We start from the raw sequence: 6,000 nt of genomic DNA on the forward strand, positions 1-6,000 counted from the left end.
TTTTCTATGCTGTAAGATTTTACGTATAAGACTTCATTACAAATACAAAACAACTAGCCACAAACAAAAGTAAACATTTCAGAATCGATTTTATTCCTTTATCAAGTTGAATGAAAAAATATTATACAGTGTTCATACCTACTTTTGATAGGTTAAAGGTATTGCGGTGTTTACAATGAAACCCATCGATCAATATTCACAGAGCAAGGTGAAACTACGAACCTAGAAATTCTAAAGTTCATTTATGACCTAGTTTCCTTCACAATAGAAACCATATAAAGTAATAAGTAAATTAAAGCCTAATTGAAGAAACACTTAATAAAAGCTTAATGAAACAAAACGACTTCAATCGGGACAACATTAATATATACCCAACATAGGATAGGAACAAACTTCACAAATTAATAAATTTGTAGAAAACCTGACGGCCCACTTGATGAAACATGGTAACCATCACTTATAGACACGAACAGCATGATGAATATTGCAGAATACATTGTGATGTCATGGTATCCCTCAAGCGCTCCCATTCTTAGGGAATCTAGGACAGGAACAAACTTCATGAATTAATAACTTTGTGGAAAGCAAGCTGACGGCCCACTTGATGGAAAATGGTAATTGTCACAAATAGACATGAACAGCACCATGAACATCACGGAATACATTTAGATGTCATGGTATTCCTCAAGCGTTAACATTCCTACGTACTATGTATATATAATGTTATACCTCCGAATATTGTTTGCGTTGCCATATCCCACTCTTCAGATCGAAACACAACCATGCATGTAGCTGCTGCACAGCTATAGCATGGGTGGAGTCTGTATATGTACATTACACATGCAGACGAATTTTATAAAAAGTCTCCTTCTGGTAAAATCGATTCAAAATAAATAACTCGTCTAATCTCTTTTGTTAGTAATGAAAAGCCAAGAAATTTCTTTGTGGGCTTGACTGAGAATTACAGTACTCGGTAGAGATTTAACTCCTGCTCATAGTTTTTCCATTTCTCTGCTAAAATCTTTTTTTATTTACGGCACAAAATTATTATTTGATCAACACAGTATCACACATTGTAATAATAAACAAATTTAAAACATAATTGATAAATTTATCTTGTAATGTCGAACCGAATTAAAAACCTCTCGTTTTTTCAAATTGGTTAAGAATAAAACTGTTCATTTTCTTGTAATATAAATCTTGCACTAACGTAATTGCCCTCCATTTAATAAGATTCGTAATTTTTTTTTTGTCAAATGTGTCAAATAAAAAATATAATAGAAGATGTTCGCACATATGTGACCAGAGGGAGACTTTGTACAAAAGTCGACTGCTTGGGTACCTCTGTTCCATTCGTGTTTCAACCGTGAAGCAGTTGTGTTTGCATGGCTGTGTTTCGATTTGAAGGGTGAGATATGGCGTGAATTTACTGGGTACAGAGGAATAACACCTGAGTCCTCAGAAATGGCAACGCATGGGGGGTATCATGGGCGAAACAGTATACTCTGTTATGTCCATGGTATTGCTCATGTCTATAAGCGACGGTTACCACTTTCCATCAGGTGGGTCGTCAACTTGTTTGCTATTTTAAGTTGCATAAAAAAAATTTACATTTTGAATACTACTGAATTTCTAGTTCAAAAACGTCCATTAATTAAGTAAGATGTTTCTTTAAAAAAAAAACTATTGTACTCATCTTTGGTGAGATTTGTGATGTAGTGGAACCGAACATTCAAAAGTTATTTCTTACTCAATCTGTTTTTTTTTTAATTGAAAAGAATACCTTATCCATACAGTCTAAACTCAATAGCATCAAATCAATGGCATCATTGTAAGGGAGTATTTTGTCAATAAAACTGATTTTTTTGTCCAAAAGGAACATGAATTATCCAATTAATAATAAAATATATAATATGTGCGTCCATCTGTCAAGTAAAGGTTAGCATTAGGTTAGTATAGGAAAATTTCAATTTGTGTCATTTTTAACTAATACATTTTTGGGGAAATGTTTAGATTCACCTGTTGAACAGTTTCTTAACGAATAAAGGAAGGTAATGTATCGATTTCATTTCATTGATAATGTATATATGAATCCCAATTGAACCAGTAATAGAGTTTTGTATAACTCATTAATGTGGGCGTCACAGTATGTGATAAGATGACCATGATGCTGTACGTGTCTATAGTCGACGATTATAGTTTATGTGCAATAGCTACTTATCATTATCTACCTGGTAAGTACAAATTTGTAATAATAATAATAATTTATATGACCAACATTGGACACAATTCGATGTTCTACATTAAGAATCAAATATAAAATCATTTTATTTGATTTATTTATTTAAACTGTATTCCACCATTAATAAAAATAATAAATACAGTTAATTTTACTGAAAAGTGATACAAAAGGCGGCCTTATCGCAAAGCAATCTCTTTCAGACAACCTTTAGCTAGAGGACATTGAGAAAAAAGACAAACATATTATTTAATCTTAACTATATTTGAAATATATAGCTATATTACGTATATTATTATGCGGCTTACAATTATTTTAATTGTGTAAGTGCCTAATATCTGCTAGATACTCTATCAAAATAGGTCACCGATATACCTTAGAAAACAGTCATACCTTCATTAAATTTTGTGTAATCTAAGCTTATTTAGATATATACAATGAGTTATATAACAGGCAAAAGGTACATAGTTATGGAGAACAGGAAAAAGGGAGTGAAACCCCGAGTCGGTTTCATTTTGTCCTTACTTTGCTATATACCTAGAGGAAAATCTACGACGAATCGCAACACTGGTCCGACTAGTCACAGGATTAGTCCGTAGTACGAGTCGAGGAACGAATAGCAAAGTCGCTTTAACCTTTTCCATAGAGCTACAGAATAACTTCGTTATTACATAATCTGTTTCTTTTTTATGTAACAATAAGTACCGTAATCACACAAACTGCCTGACCCTTAAACTAGGGCAGCTATGGGAAACGAAGATTGATCGAGATAGAAACGCTGTCTTCATCGCGCCAATTTAGGAAACAAAACCATTTTCAAAATGAGTCCAATCGAGAGTCGAATCCGATACCACATTTATCAAAAGCAATGCCCACAACGGAGGTCGTCATTATGATAACTATATGTATACTTATCTAGTCACTATTACTTTAGATATAGCGCTATTTTTCTGATGCAACGATCAAGCTCGACTTCTTACTTATACATTTTTTTATACGACTTGGAATGACAAATAAATAGGACACCCCTAACGGAAAATAATAACTAGCCAGACACTAATAGCTTCATGAATTCACAGAATTCATTGTGCCACTTACGGTATACCAGTGACTTCCGCGTTGCCTATCCTAAAGTCCTGGGTAATAAGATAATGGTAACAATAGCTCTAAAGACCACTAAAATAGAAAAACATATATATATATATATATATATATATATATATATATATATATATATATAACTAGTTTGTCCATAAATACAACTTTTTGATTATTTTGAATTTGGAACACGTTTATTAATTTAAAAATTTAAAAACTTTTGATTTCGCGCCATTTCACATTTTTTTTCGTCCTTATTATCAAATTACAATATGGAATGAGGCATTAAAGAAAATAGGATTACAGTGATCGCCTTGCACAAAGTGGGTATGGAACCCGTCGATCGTACTATCAACAGATACAACAACACTTCCTCTGTTGAAGACCAGAAAAATTCGGGGCGGCCGCGTGCTGTTTGAACTACAAAGGTTGTTAATGCTGTTAAGAGAACAAAACACAGAATTCGTCGAAACCCCATTAGGAAGCAAAAATTCTTCTTGCGAGAAATAAGGATTTCCGCTAGGACTCTGTCGCGTATTATAAAACAAGACCTGAAACTCGGTGCTTATCGTCGATATACAGGACATGCCCTAAATCAATCTTTACAATTAAGGAGATTGGATCGATCAAAACGCCTTCTGTCGCGATACGTAGGTGAAAGGCACAGAAATATCCTCTTTACTGATGAAAAAAATTTCACTATTGAAGAACACTACAATAAGCAAAATAATAAAGTGTACGCTCACAGTTCTAAAGAAGCTGTTCAAGTGGTCGGAAAGGTACAACGTAGTCATCATCCTACGTCAGTAATGATTTGATGGGGCGTGTCTTATCAAGGAGTCACAAAACTACATTTTTGTGAAAAAGTAGTGAAAACTTCAGCCAAAGTATATCAAGATATAGTCTTGGATCGTGTTATGAAACCTCTCAGCAATACACATTTTAAAAATATACCGTGAACTTTCCAGCACCTGCATTTGCACCTGGTCACAAGGCACGAACTACCCAAGCCTAGCTTGAAACTAACGTTCTGGACTTTATAAGAGCTGAAGATTGGCCCTCATCTAGCTTAGACCTCAACCCTTTAGACTTCAAATTATGATCAGTTTTAGAGGACAAGGCCTGCTCTAAACAACACGGCAATATTGAATCTCTTAAAAAATCTTTGGACAAGCAGTGGCAAAATTTCCCTTGGAAACAGTGTGTAAATCCATAAATTCGTAACCAGACAGATTAATCGCCTGTATAAAAGCCAAAGATGGCCATTTCGAATAGATTTATTTTTAATTTTTACTAATAAATATGTAGGTATGATATACCTAATATTACATTACTTCATAAAATGCATTTTCACTTTTAACAGAACTTAAGGCTGACCTAGATATATATATAACATATATTTCGTTACATAGTTTTGACTATATATATATGATTTATATATGTGACATATACCGCAACAACCTTCATGTCTACCGTCCTAGTTTTTGCAATATCATGTTGCAATCATTATAACCCTCTCCCGAGTGCCTGACAAACTGTTTGCTCAATTAAGATGATTAAATTATACGCACATTCATTCCATCTTCGTCCAATAAAATTCTAATTAATAAGTGTAAAAGAATAGTATTAGGTAAAATAAAAATTATATTTTATTAAATGAAATATTTTTTTTTAATCTAAGCCACCTATATTTGACTGATCTAATTAATATAACTAATGGCTAAAGCTGTCGGGTATAACTACTTGTCGTTTATAACAAATGTTAATAACTTTCATTTCAGCATAAAGAAATTTGAGTGAGTTGATTAAATATTATTTTGGTATACTTGTATTCGCTCCCAGATCGCTTTTGTTTATTCCTTTTTAAAAGGCCAGCAGCACACTTACAATGGCTCTAGTGTTACGGGTAATCATGGGTGGCGGTGGTCACTTACCATCAGGTGAGCTACATGTTACCACATGTTATAAAAAATATATATCCTAGAGATAAATAAAAAGTAACGACATATTGCAATTATTCAGTTATATATAAATATTCAAATAATTGATTTCCATACTTGGTGTCTATGCATTTTTAAGACAAACAAGTTTCTCCTGCTCAATAAATGTAAAAGTCCCAGTACCTATTTCATTTGACAAAACAAATATACCAGCGCTACATTTGACTTATATACTTTATCAAGTGATAAGTTATATCGGTGGCCTATGTAGTGTCTAGGTTTGATAATAGCTTTCCACGCAGTCACGAACTACCAATCACTATCGATGTATACCAAAAAATATAAAACCCATTGTATAGTAAAAAATATACCAATTTTTTTTTTTTTTTATAATATTACAATATTTAGTCTTGCTATTACTTTTAAGGATGATAGAACAAAATGTGGCGCGTCTAGGTTACTTACCTACCCTCTATCTTTTACGCTAGAGTAATCTACAATTATGAGGAATGGACAGTAGCGTTTCTATTTAAACATCACCAAAGCCTATTTTTAACCCAATTGCCATACGTGGCAACTACTGGCAGAACCTTAAAATAGGGAGAGGCCTAGGACAGTGGACAGTAAACAACGAATATAATGATGATGAATCTACAATTGCACATTTGTATCTTTTTTTTTATACAACTTAGAATGGCAAACAAGCTGACAACCCATTTTCTC

Source organism: Galleria mellonella, unplaced genomic scaffold (assembly GCF_026898425.1).
Source record: "Galleria mellonella isolate WM207_F2 unplaced genomic scaffold, CSIRO_AGI_GalMel_v1 utg93, whole genome shotgun sequence".
Classification (NCBI taxonomy): domain Eukaryota; kingdom Metazoa; phylum Arthropoda; class Insecta; order Lepidoptera; family Pyralidae; genus Galleria; species Galleria mellonella.